The sequence below is a fragment of the Schistocerca cancellata genome, chromosome 3 (assembly GCF_023864275.1).
Source record: "Schistocerca cancellata isolate TAMUIC-IGC-003103 chromosome 3, iqSchCanc2.1, whole genome shotgun sequence".
NCBI lineage: Eukaryota > Metazoa > Arthropoda > Insecta > Orthoptera > Acrididae > Schistocerca > Schistocerca cancellata.
In genome coordinates this window covers 908,101,037-908,123,226 of record NC_064628.1, presented here as the reverse complement: position 1 = coordinate 908,123,226, position 22,190 = coordinate 908,101,037, and the positions used below count along the sequence as shown (strand labels likewise).

Sequence of the window (22,190 nt, the reverse complement as noted above, 5' to 3'; positions counted from 1 at the left end):
TCTCTTTTTTCCGATATCTGAGGCTGTCCTTCAATTGATCGTCCTTGGCTACTATTGCCCATAAAAAACACGTGCGACGTTTATATAGTCGTCATCTCAAGTGGAACATACCGTACGGTTCCATTGTTCTGCGCAGATCCTACTCCCTGAACACAGCTTGCGAGGAAGTAGATGACCTTAGATAAAATTCGGGGAACGGCCATAAATAAACACTGTATGTGCTATAAAGATCTACCAGACTGATAAAATCCGTCTGCAGAGAAAATGAAAATGAGATCGCGTACAATGATTTATTGACGCTAGCTAGGCGCCAATGCAGTACCAGCAACGCAATTATTTCCTTGTACTGTTCTTGAACTTTGGACGACGCGTCCAGCGAAGACTGTTTTCCTCGCACACACATACAGCTTCGGCGAAGTGCCTAAGGCATATACACTGATTGCCGTGTGAGTAAAAATCTTGTAATGAGAATTTTTGAGCCTCGGATCACACAAAAGGGATCACAAATGGTTGAGAATTCATAGAACTCAGATACAGATGATTTATTTTAGAAAAAGAAATAGTGGAACGTCAAAATGCTATTAAACTAAATTACAAACGTAAGACAAGTATCATTCGCAGTTTCGCAAGTTGCGTAGTAACTCGTTTCAGTAAAAGTCAGCCAACCGGGAGAGACGCACGCAGTGTTAACATATCCGGACTCTGATTGACGGAAGTGAAGGCTACTGTTAACTTCACAGTAGTAAGAATCTTGTGATTCTTAAATCACTGTTAAAAAAAAACTCCGTTCCAAAAGACCTTGAAGTCCCAACGGTACCGAATGGCCACCGCGTCATCTTAAGCGTTAGGCGTTCCATCTGCGAATATGGTGGGGCATGTAGTCAGCACGCCGTGCTCCCAGCCCTGTCAGTTTTCGTGACCAGCTAGATCGCAATATAAGATTCAAAATGTATGCCATTTGAAACTGGTTGTATGACTTACCCATTGTTGTTGTTGTTGTGGTCTTCCGTCCTGAGACTGGTTTGATGCAGCTCTCCATGCTACTCTATCATGTGCAAGCTTCTTCATCTCCCAGTACTTACTGCAACCTACATCCTTCTGAATCTGCTTAGTGTATTCATCTCTTGGTCTCCCTCTACGATTTTTAGCCTCCACGCTGCCCTCCAATGCCAAATTCGTGAACCCTTGATGCCTCAGAACATGTCCTACCACCTGGTCCCTCAAAAATTGTTCAAATGGCTCTGAGCACTATGGGACTTAACAGCTATGGTCATCAGTCCCCTAGAACTTAGAACTACTTAAACCTAACTAACCTAAGGACACCGCACAACACCCAGTCATCACGAGGCAGAGAAGGTCCCTGACACCGCCGGGAATCGAACCCGGGAACCCGGGCGCGGGAAGCGAGAACGCTACCGCACGACCACGAGCTGCGGACGTGGTCCCTCCTTCTTGTCAAGTTGTGCCACAAACTCCTCTTCTCCCCAATTTTATTCAATACCTTGTCATTAGTAATGTGACCTGCCCATCTAATCTTCAGCATTCTTCTGTAGCACCACATTTCGAAAGCTTCTATTATCTTCTTGTCCAAACCGCGAAAGGCAAAGGTCCCGAGTTCGAGTATCGGTCGGGCACACAGTTTTAATCTGCCAGGAAGTTTCATATCAGCGCACACTCCGCTGCAGAGTGAAAATCTCATTCTGGAAACATCCCCCAGGCTGTGGCTAAGCCATGTCTCCGCAATATCCTTTCTTTCAGGAGTGCTGCAAGTTTCGCAGGAGAGCTTCTGTAAAGTTTGGAAGGTAGGAGACGAGATACTGGCAGAAGTAAAGCTGTGAGTACCGGGCGTGAGTCGTGCTTCGGTAGCTCAGTTGGTAGAGCACTTGCCCGTGAAAGGCAAAGGTCCCGAGTTCGAGTCTCGGTCGGGTAATCTGCCAGGAAGTTTCATATCAGCGCACACTCCGCTGCAGAGTGAAAATCTCATTCTGGAAACCTCCCCCAGGATGTGGCTAAGCCATGTCTCCGCAATATCCTTTCTTTCAGGAGTGCTAGTTCTGCAAGGTTCGAAGGAGAGCTTCTGTAAAGTTTGGAAGGTAGGAGACGAGATACTGGCAGAAGTAAAGCTGTGGGGCCCAGGCGTGAGTCGTGCTTCGGTAGCTTAGATGGTAGAGCACTTGCCCGCGAAAGGCAAAGGTCCCGAGTTCGAGTCTCGGTCGGGAACACAGTTTTAATCTGCCAGGAAGTTTCGTATCAGCGCACACTCCGCTGTAGAGTGAAAATCTCATTCTGGAAACCTCCCCCAGGCTGTGGCTGAGCCATGTCTCCGCAATATCCTTTCTTTCAGGAGTGCTAGTTCTGCAAGTTTCGCAGGAGAGCTTCTGTAAAACTTGGAAGGTAGGACACGAGATACTGGCAGAAGTAAAGCTGTGAGTACCGGGCCTGAGTCGTGCTTCGGTAGCTCAGATGGTAGAGCACTTGCCCGCGAAAGGCAAAGGTCCGGAGTTCGAGTCTCAGTCGGGCACACAGTTTTAATCTGCCAGGAAGTTTCATATCAGTGCACACTCCGCTGCAGAGTGAAAATCTCATTCTGGGACTTTCAGAAATGACTTCCTGACACTTAAATCAATACTCGATGTTAGCAAATTCCTCTTCTTCAGAAACGCTTTCCTTGCCATTGCCAGTCTACATTTTTTATCCTCTCTACTTCGACCATCATCAGTTATTTTGCTCCCCAAATAGCAAAACTCCTTTAAGTGTCTCATTTCCTAATCTAATTCCCTCAGCATCACACGACTTAATTTGACTACATTCCATTATCCTCGTTTTGCTTTTGTTGATGTTCAACTTATATCCTCTTTTCAAGACACGGTCCATTCCTTTCAACTGCTCTTCCAAGTCCTTTTTCTGTCTCTGACAGAATTACATTCTCATCGCCGAACCTCAAAGTTTTTATTTCTTCTTCATGGATTTTAATACCTACTCCAAACTTTTCTTTTGTTTCCTTTATTGCTTGCTCAATATACAGATTGAATAACATCGGGGAGAGGCTACAACCCTGTCTCACTCCCTTCCTAACCACTGCTTCCCTTTCATGCCCCTCGGCTCTTATAACATCCATCTGGTTTCTGTACAAATTGTAAATAGCCTTTCGCTCCCTGTATTTTACCCCTGCCACCTTTAGAATTTGAAAGAGAGTATTCCAGTCAACATTGTCAAAAGCTTTCTCTAAGTTTACAAATAGTAGAAACGTGGGTTTGCCTTTCCTTAAACTAAGATAAGTCGTAGGGTCAATATTGCCTCACGTGTTCCAACATTTCTGCGGAATCCAAACTGATCTGCCCCGAGGTTGGCTTCTACCACTTTTTCCATTCATCTGTAAAGAAGTCGCGTTAGTATTTTGCAGCGTTGGCTTATTAAACTGATTGTTCGGTAATTTTCACGTCTGTCAACACTTGCTTTCTTTGGGATTGGAATTATTATATTCTTCGTGAAGTCTGAGGGTATTTCACCTGTCTCACACATCTTGCTCACCAGATGGTCGAGTTTTGTCAGGACTGGCTCTCCCAAGGCTGTCAGTAGTTCCAATGCAATGTTGTCTATTCCGGGGGCCTTGTTTCGACTCAGGTCTTTCAGTGCCCTGTCAAACTCTTCACGCAGTGTCGTATCTCCCATTTCATCTTCATCTATATCCTCTTCCATTTCCATAATATTGTCCTCAAGTACATCGCCCTTGTATAGACCCTCTATATACTCCTTCCACCTTTCTGCTTTCCCTTCTTTGCTTAGAACTGGGTTTCCATCTGAGCTCTTGACGTTCTCTTTAATTTTCCTGTAGGCAGTATCTATCTTACCCCTAGTGAGATAAGCCTCTACATCCGTACATTTGTCCACCAGCGATCCCTGCTTATCCATTTTGCACTTCCTGTCGATCTCATTTTTGAGACGTTTGTATTCCTTTCTGCCTACTTCATTTACCGCATTTTTATATTTTCTCCTTTCATCAATTGCATTCAATATTTCGTCTGTTACCCAAGGATTTCTATTAGCCCTCGTCTTTTTACCTACTTGATCCTCAGATGCCTTCACTATTTCATCCCTGAGCTACCCATTCGTCTTCTACTGTATTTCTTTCCCCCATTCCTGTCAATTGTTCCCTTATGCTCTCCCTGAAACTCTGTACAACCTCTGGTTTAGTCAGTTTCTCCAGGTCCCATCTCCTTAAATTCCCACCTTTTTGCAGTTTCTTCAGTTTTAATCTACAGTTCATAACCAATAGATTGTGGTCAGAGTCCACATCTGCCCCAGGAAATGGCTTACTATTTAAAACCTGGTTCCTAAATTTCTGTCTTACCATTATATAACCTGAAATCTTATATGCAAAATTCTACCAGACGGCTTCCTCTCTCATTTCTTATCCCCAATCCATATTCACCTACTATGTTTCCTTCTCTCCCTTTTCCTACTCTCGAATTCCAGTCACCCATGACTATTAATTTTTCGTCTCCCTTCGCAACCTCAATAATTTCTTTTATCTCATCATACATTTCATCAATTTCTTCATCATCTGCAGAGTTAGCCATAGCAAAGTTGAATAGTTGGTTGGTTGTTTGGGGGAGAGACCAAACAGCGAGGTCATCGGTATCATCGGATTAGGGAAGGACGGGGAAGGAAGTCGGCCATGCCCTTTCAAAGGAAGCATCCGGGCATTTGCCTGGAGCGATTTAGGGAAATCACGGAAAACCTAAATCAGGATGGCCGGTCGCGGGATTGAACCGTCGTCCTCCCGAATGCGAGTCCGCAAAGTTAAATATGGCAAATATTAATAGCTATCTGTGTACGCAACCAAAGATAAGGAGAAATTGTCTGATGACGTGACAGAAGAAGAAATTGAAGTCGATTTCGATTATAGCAAGATCTGACAAGTGGTAGAATTATCCCACAATCAGCTGGACAGTACATGCATCCACGCTGCTTACAAGAATAAGAGAAGAGAAGAGAATGGAGAATCCGCCAGATGACCTTCAGTGTAGTTTTAGGAAAGCACCGAAGAGGCAAGAGGCAGTCCTGACGTTGCGGTTGATAAAGATGGAAGATTGAAGAAAATCAAGACACATTCATAGCAATTGTCGACCTATAAAAGCGTTTCGCAGTGTAAACTGGTGCAAGATGTTCGAAATTCTGAGGAAATAAAGTAAACAGCGTAATGCGTTCAGGCCGGCAACATGGAATATGTACAAGAACCAACAGAGAACGATACGACTGGAAGACCAAGAACAAGTCCTCGGATTGAAAAGTGTGTAAGGCAGGGATACAATTTTTCGCCCGCACTGTTCAGTCTCTACATCGAAGAAGCTATGAGAGAAATAATGAAGTATTCAAGAGTGGGGTTAAAATTAAGAGAGAAGGGATATCAATGATGAGATTCGCTGACGAAAGTGAAGAAGAATTACAGAACTTTCTGAATGGAATGAACAGTGTGATGAGTACAGAATATGTCTGAGAATAAAACGAAAAAAGACAAAATGACGAGAAACAGAGGAAACGGGAATAGTGAGAAACGTTTTGTAGAAAGTTGATGTTTACGAAGTAGACAATGTTAAGGAATTCTGGTACTTGGAAGCAAAATACGACGACGATCGAAACAAGGACGACATAAGAATCAGACTAACACAGACAAAGAGGGTATTCCTGGCTAGGAGAACTCTTCCAGTATGAAACATAGATCTTAATTTGAGGAAGAAATATCTGAGAATGTACGTCTGCGGCACAGCATTGTATGGTAGGCAAATGTGGAATGTGGGAAAACCGGAACAGATGAGAATCGAAGCGTTTGGGATGTGACGTTACAGAAGAATCTTGAAAATTAGGTGGACTGATAAGGTAAGGAATGAAGACGTTCTCGGTAGAATCGGCGAAGAGAGGAACATATAGAAAACAGTGACAAGAAAAAGGAACTGGATAACAGGGCACCTGTTATGACATCAGAGAATAACCACGATAGTATTAGAGGGAGCTGTAGAGGTCAAAGGCTGTAGGGGAATGCAGAGATTGTAACACATCCAACAGATAATGTTGAGTACAAAGAGTGCAAGTTCTGCTCTAAGATGATGTTGTTGGCGACGAGAGGAATTCCTGACCGCCGCAAGAAACCAGTCAGAATACCGGTGATTCACAAGAAAAGGTAAGCAATATTTGCGATTTAATCTCATATTTGTGACTGAAGAGAGTACATGCTTTACACCGTTATGTAGTTAACTGCGGACCTCAGCTCCTTCAATCAGAAGGCAAACATGCTTACAGTGCCAGGGCCTGTGTTGACCTTTACACCCGTGGTGTGACGATTTAACACCCAACGTATTCAGGTACACGTACAGGGTTGGCAAATACAGAGTGTTTCAAAAATGACCGGTATATTTGAAACGGCAATAAAAACTAAACGAGCAGCGATAGAAATACACCGTTTGTTGCAATATGCTTGGGACAACAGTACATTTTCAGGCAGACAAACTTTCGAAATTACAGTAATTACAATTTTCAACAACAGATGGCGCTGCAGTCTGGGAAACTCTATAGTACGATATTTTCCACATATCCACCATGCGTAGCAATAATATGGCGTAGTCTCTGAATGAAATTACCCGAAACCTTGGACAACGTGTCTGGCGGAATGGCTTCACATGCAGATGAGATGTACTGCTTCAGGTCTTCAATTGTTTCTGGATTCTGGCGGTACACCTGGTCTTTCAAGTGTCCCCACAGAAAGAAGTCACAGGGGTTCATGTCTGGCGAATAGGGAGGCCAATCCACGCCGCCTCCTGTATGTTTCGGATAGCCCAAAGCAATCACACGATCATCGAAATATTCATTCAGAAAATTAAAGACGTCGGCCGTGTGATGTGGCCGGGCACCATCTTGCATAAACCACGAGGTGTTCGCAGTGTCTAAGGCAGTTTGTACCGCCACAAATTCACGAAGAATGTCCAGATAGCGTGATGCAGTAATCGCTTCAGATCTGAAAAATGGGCCAATGATTCCTTTGGAAGAAATGGCGGCCCAGACCAGTACTTTTTGAGGATGCAGGGACGATGGGACTGCAACATGGGGCTTTTCAGTTCCCCATATGCGCCAGTTCTGTCTGTTGACGAAGCCGTCAAGGTAAAAATAAGCTTCGTCAGTAAACCAAATACTGCCCACATGCATATCGCCGTCATCAATCCTGTGCACTATATCGTTAGCGAATGTCTCTCGTGCAGCAATGGTAGCGGCGATGAGGGGTTGCCGCGTTTGAATTTTGTATGTATAGAAGTGTAAACTCTGGCGCATGAGACGATACGTGGACGTTGGCGTCATTTGGACCGCAGCTGCAACACGGCGAACGGAAACCCGAGGCCACTGTTGGATCACCTGCTGCACTAGCTGCGTGTTGCCCTCTGTGGTTGCCGTACGCGTTCGCCCTACCTATCCAGCACGTTCGTCCGTCACGTTCCCAGTCCGTTGAAATGTTTCAAACAGATCCTTTATTGTATCGCTTTTCGGTCCTTTGGTTACATGAAACCTCCGTTGAAAACTTCGTCTTGTTGCAACAACACTGTGTTCTAGGCGGTGGAATTCCAACACCAGAAAAATCCTCTGTTCTAAGGAATAAACCATGTTGTCTACAGCACACTTGCACGTTGTGAACAGCACACGCTTACAGCAGAAAGACGACGTACAGAATGGCGCACCCACAGACTGCGTTGTCTTCTATATCTTTCACATCACTTGCAGCGCCATCTGTTGTTGAAAATTGTAACTACTGTAATTTCGAAAGTTTGTCCGCCTGAAAAGGTACTGTTGTCCCAAGCATATTACAACAAACGGTGTATTTCTATCGCTGCTCGTTTAGTTTTTACTTCCGTTTCAAATATATCGGTCATTTTTGAAACACCCTGTAAAAGTGGCCAGGAAAATATTTACAATAAGACTGACGCAGGCAGGCTCGACCATTCCTAATGAACGCCACAGAAGTTACTGGAAATGGCAACCGTTCCACGGCATTTTGCCACTACGTTCTGCAATGTAGACTTCCATGGTGGTTTTGTCATAGCGCTACCAGTCTTATGTTCCTTCGCAAACATTTTCCACGGACTGTACTTCGCATAACACTTAATAGTGAACACGTGCTTTATTGTGAGCACCACTTCGTGTTGGATTCAACTGGTCTCTAAAGACGCGTGCTCCTCTCACTCGCTGAAATGCAATGACACAGCGTATTACTTGGGACAGAGCTTAGGGGAGATGAGAATGTATAGTCACGTGACAATTATCGACTGATGCATTGGAATCACGGTTCCAGCGTTTTCTTCGATGGGCGGCTTTCCAGTTCATTCAAAAGGCCATTCTTATTATCTTTTCTTGGCCAGTTTTATTTTTCCACCCTGAATGCACGTACAGAAGTTGGCCTGAGCTTAAGATACAGGGTGATTTTTTCCACTGTGTACAAACTCTAGGGATTGATCGATGAGAGGATACGGAACTAAAAACGTCTAATGAACTTACGTCACAAAATGCATGGTTTTCATGCTAGAGACCATTTATTCAATCATATTTTGTTACAGAGACTGCGGTCTAATACGCGCTGTACCAAGCAACTGTACATACACTCCTGGAAATGGAAAAAAGAACACATTGACACCGGTGTGTCAGACCCACCATACTTGTTCCGGACACTGCGAGAGGGCTGTACAAGCAATGATCACACGCACGGCACAGCGGACACACCAGGAACCGCGGTGTTGGCCGTCGAATGGCGCTAGCTGCGCAGCATTTGTGCACCGCCGCCGTCAGTGTCAGCCAGTTTACCGTGGCATACGGAGCTCCATCGCAGTCTTTAACACTGGTGGCATGCCGCGACAGCGTGGACGTGAACCGTCTGTGCAGTTGACGGACTTTGAGCGAGGGCGTATAGTGGGCATGCGGGAGGCGGGGTGGACGTACCGCCGAATTGCTCAACACGTGGGGCGTGAGGTCTCCACAGTACATCGATGTTGTCGCCAGTGGTCGGCGGAAGGTGCACGTGCCCATCGACCTGGGACCGGACCGCAGCGACGCACGAATGCACGTCAAGACCGTAGGATCCTACGCAGTGCCGTAGGGGACCGCACCGCCACTTCCCAGCAAATTAGGGACACTGTTGCTCCTGGGGTATCGGCGAGGACCATTCGCAACCGTCTCCATGAAGCTGGGCTACGGTCCCGCACACCGTTAGGCCGTCTTCCGCTCACGCCCCAACATCGTGCAGCCCGCCTCCAGTGGTGTCGCGACAGGCGTGAATGGAGGGACGAATGGAGACGTGTCGTCTTCAGCGATGAGAGTCGCTTCTGCCTTGGTGCCAATGATGGTCGTACGCGTTTTTGGCGCCGTGCATCATGGTGTGGGGAGCGATCTCCTACACTGGCCGTACACCACTGGTGATCGTCGAGGGGACACTGAATAGTGCACGGTACATCCAAGCCGTCATCGAACCCATCGTTCTACCATTCCTAGACCGGCAAGGGAACTTGCTGTTCCAACAGGACAATGCACGTCCGCATGTATCCCGTGCTACCCAACGTGCTCTAGAAGGTGTAAGTCAACTACCCTGGCCAGCAAGATCTCCGGATCTGTCCCCCATTGAGCATGTTTGGGACTGGATGAAGCGTCGTCTCATGCGGTCTGCACGTCCAGCACGAACGCTGGTCGAACTGAGGCGCCAGGTGGAAATGGCATGGCAAGCCGTTCCACAGGACTACATCCAGCATCTCTACGATCGTCTCCATGGGAGAATAGCAGCCTGCATTGCTGCGAAAGGTGGATATACACTGTACTAGTGCCGACATTGTGCATGCTCTGTTGCCTGTGTCTATGTGCCTGTGGTTCTGTCAGTGTGATCATGTGATGTATCTGACCCCAGGAATGTGTCAATAAAGTTTCCCCTTTCTGGGACAATGAATTCACGGTGTTCTTATTTCAATTTCCAGGAGTGTACAATATTCTTGGTTTCCTGCTGGACGGAGGTACTCTCCCTCATACGTCATGCCTTAGCGCCCCCACCTGCCATAGTAACTGGCAACGTTGTGTCAGACTCTCTTCTCTTGCTGACTCAGCTTGTAGCGGATGTGATGCATCGCTGTACACAATGGTTCCGTATTCTAATGGAGAAATTGCCGACATTGTGTTTATTTACGGGAAAGCAAATGGCAACTGGCGGCGGGCAGCAAGTTTGTACCAGGAGACCTATCATTGCCGACAGCAACCACAGCATTCATTGTTTGCAAGTTTTTCGTCGTTTGTCTGAGAGAAGGTCGTTTCAGGAAGCAGGAAATCATAAAGAATGTAGCCGAAATGTTCGGACACATTTCGGCTACATTCTTTATGATTTCCTGCTTCCTGAAACGACCTTCTCTCAGACAAACGACGAAAAACTTGCAAACAATGAATGCTGTGGTTGCTGTCGGCAATGATAGGTCTCCTGGTACAAACTTGCTGCCCGCCGCCAGTTGCCATTTGCTTTCCCGTAAATAAACACAATGTCGGACACCAGACTTGGGGAAAATTTGATTAACACAGTGGAAGGCGACCGCCATGTCAGTACCACACAGTTGGCCTCCCAGTACAGGGTAAGCCAGAAGACCATGTGGAACATTGTCCAAGACAATTGTTAGTACCCTTATCGCCTACAACGTATGCAGGCAGTACTAGCGAGAGACTTCCCACATCGAGAGCAGTTCTATCACTGGGTTTTTCACCTGGCCGGGATTTGTGAGACCTCATTTACACGGAGTGGTATCTTCAACTTTCATAGCCGTCGTCCGTGGGATAACTTGCGGAATGGTACGGTATGAAGACAGTGAATCATCAGCAAGTGTGGCCCGACCGTATTTTGGGACCACTCTTCCTTCTACTTCGCCTAACAGGTCAGAACTATCGGCGTTTCTTCCTGGGGACTTTGGCTCTGCTGCTGGAAGAATTGCCAGCGATGATTATAAGGGTTCCCGGACGCATCTCAGTCGTGTCTTCCCTGGCCGATGGATCGGACGAGAGGGTCCAGTGTGAATGACCTGCTCGTGCACCGGATCTCAGCCCATGCGATTTCTTGTTATTGGGCGACTCCAAAAGTATTGTATATTCAGAGCCCATTCCAGATGTGGAGGCACAGTAGCAGCGTATTCATGCTGCCTTTGAACTGTTCAGATGCAGTCTCGCCGATGTGAACGTGTGAGACAGAACATGCTATAGCGCGTATGTGTATGCATTGAGGCACATAACCATTTTCAGCGCAACTGTAATTGTGGCTGCACTGTAAAGCGCGTACTATACTGCAGTCTCTATAACAATACATGATTGTATAAACGGTCTGTAGCATGGAAACCATGCATTTCTGGACATAATTTCACTAGACCTTTTTTGTCCTGTATCTTCTCATCGATCAGTTGCTTGAGTTTCTACAGTGTGAGAAAGATCACCATTTGTACAACTTTTCACACTTTTTAAACACCCTATTTTATGAAGGAATTCTAAGAAGCAGTAACCAGTTACCACAGACGATCGAGTGACACTAACTACTACCTATCAAAAACCTGAACAGTCATCTTTTGTAGTGCGTAGTGTGGATGAGCAGGAAGTCAGTGCGGTTCTGGAAGGAATAACAGAGATGTGGAGCCCTGCTGACTTCAGCATTGTAGCCAGCTGCGTTAAGTTTCTTGTTACAGCAGGAGGGGGACCAACTTTGTGTGGCCCCAAAGTACTGTTATCGAAGATGGCGATCGTTAGTTCAGCTTATGACGTCATCCAAGATGGCGGCCATGATGTCAGCTGATGACACAAGTACTGTTATTATGGTGGCAACTTTTGTTGGGAAGTTTCAATTTTAGTGGGAAGATAGGCCAATTGGGCTACCTCCACTCAACTAACCCCTTCCCCTCCCCCAGAAAGTGGCGGGAAGTTCAAATTCCATCAGGATAATGCAACATGGCTACCTCCAATAACCTAAGAAAATGGTGGGAAAGAAAGGGCAAGTGGGCTACCTCCAGTAACCTAAGTCATCCGACCACCACCTCTTCCTAGGAAATGGAGGGAAAAGGACTCAACCTGTGCTGGATGTAAGTGTTTATTTTGCACACAGTCCTCAGTTAAACAATTAGAGTCCATGGGGTCCAGAATCCAACTGACCTAGTACACAAAACCACCACCAGCGGGCGTTGTCATCCCTCCTGTGACATAACCCAAGATGGCGGTTTGGGGTGGGGGAAAATGGCAGGTCATGCCACTGCTGATGGTATGTGGAAGTCACGTCTACAGTTACAGTTCTTTGAGTGTTATACTGACATCACATGTCTATCTAAATAAGCGCCAAGTTATCCTGTGGGCCACTCGCGCCATTGGATACTGATATACCAGATCGCGCTATAGGAATCTGATTACCTGCTTTCTCTTCCCTGCGATCATAACAGGACATGCATCTAGCCTGCATCGCAAGTGCATTTAACAAGATTCTCAATCTTACACTGATGTCACATGGCTATGTAAAATATGAACCAAGTCGACCTCTCGGAAATTGTATAGTGTCCCAAAAAATATTTAACATTAGCTTTTGTATGACCTTTCTTGATGTCTCTGCTTGTCTGCAGAGATATTTGGGAGTAGATGCTGTGTCCGCAGCTCGTGTTCGTGCGGTAGCATTCCCAGGTTCGAATCCTGGCGGGATCAGGGATTTTCTCTGCCTCATGATGACTGGGTGTTGTGTGATGTCCTTAGGTTAATTAGGTTTAAGTAGTTCTAAGTTCTAGGGGACTAATGACCATAGACGTTAAGTCCCATAGTGCTCAGAGCCATTTGAACCATAAGAGTAGATGCTTATTATTATTATTCTTTCCTTTCTCAGACCTTATGTCTTGTTAAAAATGGAAAGTGACATGGACCTTGATCAAGTGCGACTTCCTTTTAACTGTATGGTATATGTTACATTGCATTTAGGAACTTTCGGGTAACTGAACATGTATCAATAATTACAGATTTCTGTAGTTGTATATATAAGTTTGGATGTAGCTGTATTGTTTGGATGTACTGGTGAATATTGTGTGGTATGACTCCTGTAGTTGATAATATAATTGGTATAATGTCAACTTTATCCTGATGTCACATGTCCTTGACTTCCTCAGTCAGCTGGATGTATTTTTCAATTTTTTCTCCTGTTTTCTTTTGTATATTTGTTGTATTGGGTATGGATATTTCGATTAGTTGTGTTACTTTCTTCTTTTAATTGGGGAGAATGATGTCAGGTTTGTTATATGGTGTTGTTTTATCTGTTATAATGGTTCTGTCCCAGTATAATTTGTATTCATAATTCTCCAGTACATTTTGTGGTGCATACTTGTATGTGGGAACGTGTTGTTTTATAAGTTTATGTTGTAAGGCAAGCTGTTGATGTATTATTTTTGCTAGATTGTCATGTCTTCTGGGGTATTCTGTATTTGCTAGTATTGTACATCCACTTGTGATGTGATCTACTGTTTCTATTTGTCGTTTGCAAAGTCTGCATTTATCTGTTGTGGTATTGGGATCTTTAATAATATGCTTGCTGTAATTTCTGGTGTTTATTGTTTGATCCTGTATTGCAATCATGAATCCTTCTGTCTCACTGTATATATTGCCTTTTCTTAGCCATGTGTTGGATGCATCTTGATCGATGTGTGGCTGTGTTAGATGATACGGGTGCTTGCCATGTAGTGTTTTCTTTTTCCAATTTACTTTCTTCGTATCTGTTGATGTTATGTGATCTAAAGGGTTGTAGAAGTGGTTATGAAATTGCAGTGGTGTAGCCAATGTATTTATATGAGTAATTGCTAGTTTCTGCTCGTTATAAAGAATTTTCTTAAATTGTCTTCCTGTCCATAATGTAGGTTTTTTATATCGATAAATCCCCTTCCTTCTTCCTTTCTGCTTAATGTGTATCTTTGGTGTTGCTGAATGTATGTGATGTATTCTATATTTGTGGCATTGTGATCGTGTAAGTGTGTTGAGTGCTTCTAGGTCTGTGTTACTCCATTTCACTACTCCAAATGGTATAGCATAAGTATTTACAGCTTTTGTCTTGTTTCTTGCTGTCAATTCTCTTTTCAGTATTTTTGTTAGTCTTTGTCTATATCTTTCTTTTAGTTCTTCTTTAATATTTGTATTAGCTATTCCTATTTTTGTCTGTATCCTAGATATTTATTGGCATCTGTTTTTTCCATCGCTTCTATGCAGTCGCTGTGGTTATCCAATATGTAATCTTCTTGTTTAGTGTGTTTTCCCTTAACTATCCTATTTTTCTTACATTTGTCTGTTCCAAAAGCCATATTTATATCATTGCTGAATACTTCTGTTATCTTTAGTAATTGGTTGAGTTGCTGATTGGCTGCTGCCAGTAGTTTTAGATCATCCATGTATAGCAAATGTGTGATTTTGTGTGGGTATGTTCCAGTAATATTATATCCATAATTTGTATTATTTAGCATGTTGGATAGTGGGTTCAGAGCAAGACAGAACCAGAAAGGACTTAATGAGTCTCCTTAGTATATTCCACGCTTAATCTGTGATGTGATATTATCTGATGATGTGATATTGTGATGTGATATTATCTGAATTTGTTTGGATATTAAGTGTGGTTTTCCAGATTTTCATTACTATGTTTAGGAACTGTATCAATTTAGGATCTACTTTGTATATTTCCAATATCTGTAGTAACCATGAGAGGGGTACACTATCAAAAGCTTTTTGGTAATCAATGTATGCGTAGTGTAGTGACCTTTGTTTAGTTTTAGCTTGATATGTCACCTCTGTATCTATTATCAGTTGCTCTTTAGATCCTCGTGCTCCTTTGCAACAGCCTTTTTGTTCTTCATTTATAATTTTGTTCTGTGTTGTATGTGTCATTAATTTCTGTGTAATGACTGAAGTTAATATTTTGTAGATTGTTGGTAGGCATGTTATGGGGTGATATTTAGCTGGGTTTGCTGTGTCTGCTTGATCTTTAGGTTTCAGATAAGTTATTCCTGTGTAAGTGTATCAGGGAATGTGTATGGGTCTGCAATGTAACTGTTAAATAATTTAGTTAGATGTGAATGTGTTGAGGTGAACTTCTTTAGCCAGAAATTTGCTATTTTATCATTTCCAGGGGCTTTCCAATTGTGCGTAGAATTAATTGCTCGGGTGACTTCATGTTGCAAAATTATCACTTCAGGCATTTGTGGTATCATCTTGTATGAGTCTGTTTCTGCTTGTATCCACCGTGCATGCCTGTTATGTTGTACCGGGTTTGACCATATGTTGCTCCAGAAGTGTTCCATGTCTGTTATGTTTAGTGGATTGTCTATTTTAATGTGTGTGTTATCTATTGTTTGGTAAAATTTATTATTATTATTGACTTTTTTTCCTCAGACTTAAGTCTGGTTAAAAATGGAACGTGACGCGGACCTCGGTCAAGCGTGACTTCCTTGTAACTGTATGGTATATGTTATATTGCATTTAGGAACTTTCGGGTAATTGAACAAGTATCAATAATTACAGATTTTTGTAATTGTATATATATGTTTGGATGTAGCTGTATTGCATTGATGTACTGGTGAATATTGTGAGGTATGACTCCTGTAGTTGATAGTATAATTGGGATAATGTCGACTTTATCCTGATGCCACATGTCCTTGACTTCCTCAGCCAGTTGGATGTATTTCTCAATTTTTTCCCCTGTTTTCTTCTGTATATTTGTTGTGTTGGGTATGGATATTTCAATTAGTTGTGTTAATTTCTTCTTTTTATTGGTGAGTATGATGTCAGGTTTGTTATGTGGTGTTGTTTTATCTGTTATAATCGTTCTGTTCCAGTATAATTTGTATTCATCATTCTCCAGTACATTTTGTGGTGTGTACTTGTATGTGGGAACGTGTTGTTTTATTAGTTTATGTTTTATGGCAAGTTGTTGATGTATTATTTTTGCTACATTGTCATGTCTTCTGGGGTATTCTGTATTTGCTAGTATTGTACATCCGCTTGTGATGTGATCTACTGTTTCTATTTGTTGTTTGCAAAGTCTGCATTTATCTGTTGTGGTGTTGGGATCTTTAATAATATGCTTGCTGTAATATCTGGTGTTTATTGTTTGATCCTGTATTGCGATCATGAATCCTTCCGTCTCACTGTATATATTGCCTTTCCTTAGCCATGTGTTGGATGCGTCTTGATCGATGTGTGGCTGTGTCAGATGATACGGGTGCTTGCCGTGTAGTGTTTTCTTTTTCCAATTTACTTTCTTTGTATCTGTTGATATTATGTGATCTAAAGGGTTGTAGAAGTGGTTATGAAATTGCAATGGTGTAGCTGATGTATTTATATGAGTGATTGCTTTGTGTATTTTGCTAGTTTCTGCTCGTTCTAGAAAGAATTTTCTTAAATTGTCTACCTGTCCATAATGTAGGTTTTTTATATCTATAAATCCCCTTCCACCTTCCTTTCTGCTTAATGTGAATCTTTCTGTTGCTGAATGTATGTGATGTATTCTATATTTGTGGCATTGTGATCGTGTAAGTGTATTGAGTGCTTCTAGGTCTGTGTCACTCCATTTCACTACTCCAAATGAGTAGGTCAATACTGGTATAGCATAAGTATTTATAGCTTTTGTCTTGTTTCTTGCTGTCAATTCTGTTTTCAGTATTTTTGTTAGTCTTTGTCTATATTTTTCTTTTAGTTCTTCTTTAATATTTGTATTATCTATTCCTATTTTTTGTCTGTATCCTAGGTATTTATAGGCATCTGTTTTTTCCATCGCTTCTATGCAGTCGCTGTGGTTATCCAATATGTAATCTTCTTGTTTAGTGTGTTTGCCCTTGACTATGCTATTTTTCTTACATTTGTCTGTTCCAAAAGCCATATTTATATCATTGCTGAATACTTCTGTTATCTTTAGTAATTGGTTGAGTTGTTGATTTGTTGCTGCCAGTAGTTTTAGATCATCCATGTATAGCAAATGTGTGATTTTGTGTGGATATGTTCCAGTAATATTGTATCCATAATTTGTATTATTTAGCATGTTGGATAGTGGGTTCAGAGCAAGACAGAACCAGAAAGGACTTAATGAGTCTCCTTGGTATATTCCACGCTTAATCTGTATTGGCTGTGATGTGATGCTATCTGAATTTGTTTGGATATTAAGTGTGGTTTTCCAGTTTTTCATTACTGTGTTTAGAAAGTGTATCAATTTAGGATCTACTTTGTATATTTCCAAAATCTGTAGTAACCATGAGTGGGGTACACTATCAAAGGCTTTTTGGTAATCAATGTATGCGTAGTGTAGGGACCTTTGTTTAGTTTTAGCTTGATATGTCACCTCTGTATCAATTATCAGTTGCTCTTTACATCCTCGTGCTCCTTTGCAGCAGCCTTTTTGTTCTTCATTTATAATTTTGTTCTGTGTTGTATGTGTCATTAATTTCTGTGTGATGACTGAAGTTAATATTTTGTATATTGTTGGTAGGCATGTTATGGGGCGATATTTAGCTGGGTTTGCTGTGTCTGCTTGATCTTTAGGTTTCAGATAGGTTATTCCATGTGCAAGTGTATCAGGGAATGTGTATGGGTCTGCAATGTAACTGTTAAATAACTTAGTTAGATGTGAATGTGTTGAGGTGAACTTCTTTAGCCAGTAATTTGCTATTTTATCATTTCCAGGGGCTTTCCAATTGTGTGTAGAATTAATTGCTCGGGTGACTTCATGTTGCAAAATTATCACTTCAGGCATTTGTGGTATCATCTTGTATGTGTCTGTTTCTGCTTGTATCCACCGTGCATGCCTGTTATGTTGTACCGGGTTTGACCATATGCTGCTCCAGAAGTGTTCCATGTCTGTTATGTTTGGTGGATTGTTTATTTTAATGTGTGTGTTATCCATTGTTTGGTAAAATCTCTTTTGGTTTGTGTTGAATGTTTGGTTTTGTTTCCTTCTATTTTCACTTTTTTTGTATCTTCTAAGTCGTTTGGCCAATGCTTGTAATTTCTGCTTTTTTTCATCTAATTGCTCTATTGCTTCTTGTTGTGAGATTTTACCTAACCTTTTTCGTTTTTTGTCTGATATTTCATTTCTTATAAATTGTGTTAGCTGTCCGATGTCTTTTCTCAGTTTTTCTATTCTGATCTGTAACCTGTGTTGCCATGCTGGTTTTGTGCGTTTCTTCTGTGTGTTGGTTTGTTCTGATCTCTGCCTAGTGTGTATATTTAGTGTAGTGAGTGCTCCTATATAAACCAGTAGTTGTAACTCTTCCATAGTTGTGTTTTCATTTATTTTGTTGTGTATGATTGTGTTGATAGTTTTTATTGTTGTTTCGACTTGGGGGTTATTTGGCGGTCTATGCAAGAATGGTCTAATGTCTGTATTTGTGTCTTTGTATTCTATATATGTCAGCTGAAATTTCTCTTCTATATCTAACACGTGTGTCTCTTCGTGTTCTATTTGTGCTTGTTCTGGTGGCTGTCTTAAGATTTCGTTTTCCTCTGATTGTTTAATTGATGCGTGTTGGTCTTTGTTTGTTTGCTCTGGGATGTTTGAGTCCATTACTGTGTTTTCTTCTTCTTCTGATTGCACATTATTTTGTTCCAGTATTTGTTGTACTTGTTGTTTGATGTTTTCTAATTCTGACTGGGGTATCCTGTTATTTTTGATTATTACACGGATCTGATCAGCTAGTCGTTGTTCTGTTAAAAATTTTAATTCCGGGTATCTGGTAATAAATGTTGTGTATACTTGTGATCTGTATCCAGTTGTGTTGGTTCCTAGGTTTGTTGCTTGGTAATAACAGAACATGAGGTGTCGATTTACTTCATCTGACCATCTCATCCTCTGTCTTTGTTTTCCTTCTAGGGTGGTTGCAGGAAGCATATCCTGCAAAACACCTCTATTCGGATTTAAATCATTTTCCATGTGGCTAGCAGTGTCGTTACCATTGTGGGCGGGCATAGGGTTCAAGCGTCGTCCCCGACCATGACGGCGCTTGTCCGAGGCTTCCTTAGTTCTGTCCTGAACCAAGTAATCACACTAAAAGGGGGGTTAGCCCTATTAGTGGTTTGTTCTTTTCGTCGCCTTTTACGACTGGCAGAACATACCGGAGGCCTATTCTTTTCCCGGGCCTCCACGGGGTTTATTATTATTATTATTATTATTATTATTATTACTATTATTAGTGCTATTATATGAATAAGTGTCCACTTCCTCATATAATGTGGATGTGGGTACTTACTGCTTCCGTCCTATCTTTGCACACGGTGCACGCACCTGCATGCGTTGCCAGCTCGCGCCCCTTTGTCGGCTGCTCGGCAGAGGTTGCAGGTGGCTGCAGATGCCTCTACAAGTGATTGCAGGCTAAGCGACGCTGGGGCAAGTCCACAGAAACGAGCTAGCGTCATCAGTTATGCTCCTCCTGCACCCACCCTGGGTTGATCTCACTGGGAAGCAGCCGCCGCAGCTGCCCCCGCCGCCCCGCCGCTGCTGCCCCCGGCCGCGACCCTGCCCCGGCTGCGGCCGCCACAGCATCGCTCTGGCGTCCGTTGGACGCCCCTCCTCAGGCTAGCGGATTTGGGCTGCAGCAACCAGCCTGCTCCCAGCGTCCCGATTCCGCAGCGTCTCCTCCTCCGCCGTCACTTCCTCGCTGACAACGTGAGGTACAGCACGCACTCCTAACCACGTCACCAACTCCATCGACTAGTTGTAGTTGTACATTACTGGGCATTACAATTGCTACACCAAGAAGAAATGCAGATGATAAACGGGTACTCGTTGGACAAATATATTATACTAGAACTGACATGTGATTACATTTTCACGCAATTTAGGCGCATAGATCCTGAGAAATCAGTACCCAGAACAACCACCTCTTGCCGTAATAACGGCCTTGATACGCCTGGGCATTGAGTCAAACAGAGCTTGGATGGCGTGTACAGATACAGCTGTCCATACGGCTTCAACACGATACCACAGTTCATCAAGAGTACTGACTGGCGTATTGTGACGAGCCAGTTGCTCGTCCACCATTGACCAGTCGTTTTCAATTGTTGAGAGATCTGGAGAACGTGCCGGTCAGGGCAGCAGTCGAACATTTTCTGTATCCAGGGAGCCCCATAGGAGACATGTGCCGTCAATTTGAACAAGAGGTGACCGAGACGTGTAACCAATGGCACCCCATACCATCACGTCGGGTGATACACCAGTATGGCGATGACGCATACACGCTTTCAATGTGCGTTCACCGCGATGTCACCAAACACGGATACGACCATCATGATGCTGTAAACAGCACCTGGATTCATCCGAACAAATGACGTTTTGCCATTCGTGCACCCAGGTTCGTCGCTGAGTACACCATCACAGGCGCTCCTGTCTGTGATACAGCGTCAAGTGTAACCGTAGCCACGGTCTCCGAGTTGATAGTCCATGCTGCTGCAAACGTCGTCGAACTGTTCGCGCAGATGGTTGTTGTCTTGCAAACGTCCCGATCTGTTGAGTCAGGGATCGAGACGTGGCTGCACGATCTGTTACAGCCTTTCGGATAAGATGCCTGTCATCTCGACTTCTGGTGATACGAGGCCGTTGGGATCCAGCACTGCGTTCCGTATTACCCTCCTGAACCCACCGATTCCATATTCTGGTAACAGTCATTGGATCTCGAGCAGCAATGTCGCAATACTATAATCCGCAATCGCGATAGGCTACAATCTGACCTTTATCAAACTAGGAAACGTGATGGTACGCATTTCTCCTCCTTACACGAGGCATCACAACAACGTTTCACCAGGCAACGCCGGTCAACTGCAGTTTGTGTATGAGAAATCGGTTGGAAACTTTCCTCATGTCAGCAGCATATTGTAGGTGTCGCCACCGGCGCGAACCTTTGGTGTGAATGCTCTGAAATGCCAATCATTTGCATATCACAGCATCTTCTTCCTGTCGGTTAAATTTCGCGTCTGTAGTACGTCACCTTCGTGGTGTAGCAATTTTAATGGCCAGTAGTGTAGTATTAATAACAGAGAAGATCCTATGGTTAGTGGCAGTTGCTTCTCCCGTTCTTTTAGTGAAGGCTATCAGATCAGTGATACCCTACCGCAGGTAGAGTACTCTGTGTTTGCAGACTGTTTTGAGGAGCGAATCTCGTTCACCGACAACAAAGTTCTTGTGATGAGGATGTTTCACCCACCCTGCCATGACACTAAGTACACCAGGTACTGACAAGTAGTTGTATATAGAAAGATACCCTCAAAATGACAGTAATAGTATGTTTAGCCACTATAGATCCATCAGATAATTGACTGAGCTATATTGGCTACACCTCATGAAGGATAACGTGATCCTTCATTACGTCAATAACTGGTATAGCATTGAAGAACTCTTAATAAGCTTTGACTATAATGAGAGAGGTATGAAATAAATACACACACAGTTTGATATTATATATAGATAAATTATTTATCTATTTAAGTGTCATAGATATGATGCAGTATTTCAAGAAAATCATCAAACTCCTTCTGATATATTTCTTCGCACATGTAATTTCCCAAACACAGCTTTTTGACATGCAATAAATTCCGCTCTTATCTCCCTCAAGTCAGTGGCTGCCTCGCAGTACTCAGGTTTTTCACACGCACATTTAATCTGTTTCTCTTTGGGTTCAACGTTCATGTGCAAACAAAGGTTTTGCTGCAAATCATCAAAATGTTCACCATACACACGTAGGAAGTTTGTAACATCATTTATAACGTTGTCGCTTTTTTTTGGTGTAAGCGGAACTGATAGACAATAAAAGCGGGTTAAAAGCTGTGAGCTGTCTGGGGAAGTTAACCTTGCATTACTGCGCAACTGTTTCACCAGGTCTAGCTTACCAATTTCCCAACCAGACAACATTAATTATAATCTTCTAATAGTTATACGACATCCAATTATATATATATATATATATATATAAAAGAGAATTTAAATAAAAAGAAATAAATCAGTATATTTGGAAATTTATTTTAACATTGATCATTGAAATTTCAGCATATTAAACGTGAGTCATAACTAAGCTGGTGCCTTATTTAGGATTGTGAAAATGTGAGTTTGTAATCTTACGGAACACATCTCCCAAGATTGGGAGACTGCGTACAACACTGCATTC

At 42.9% G+C, this 22,190-nt stretch overlaps 1 non-coding gene across 1 annotated transcript; it reads left to right on the top strand.

The window, feature by feature from the left end:
- The first annotated feature begins 1,855 nt into the window (after positions 1–1,855).
- Positions 1,856–1,930, top strand: Trnas-uga (transfer RNA serine (anticodon UGA)). The gene has a single exon. It is a non-coding gene; the product is annotated as a tRNA-Ser (tRNA).
- The last annotated feature ends 20,260 nt before the right edge of the window (positions 1,931–22,190 follow it).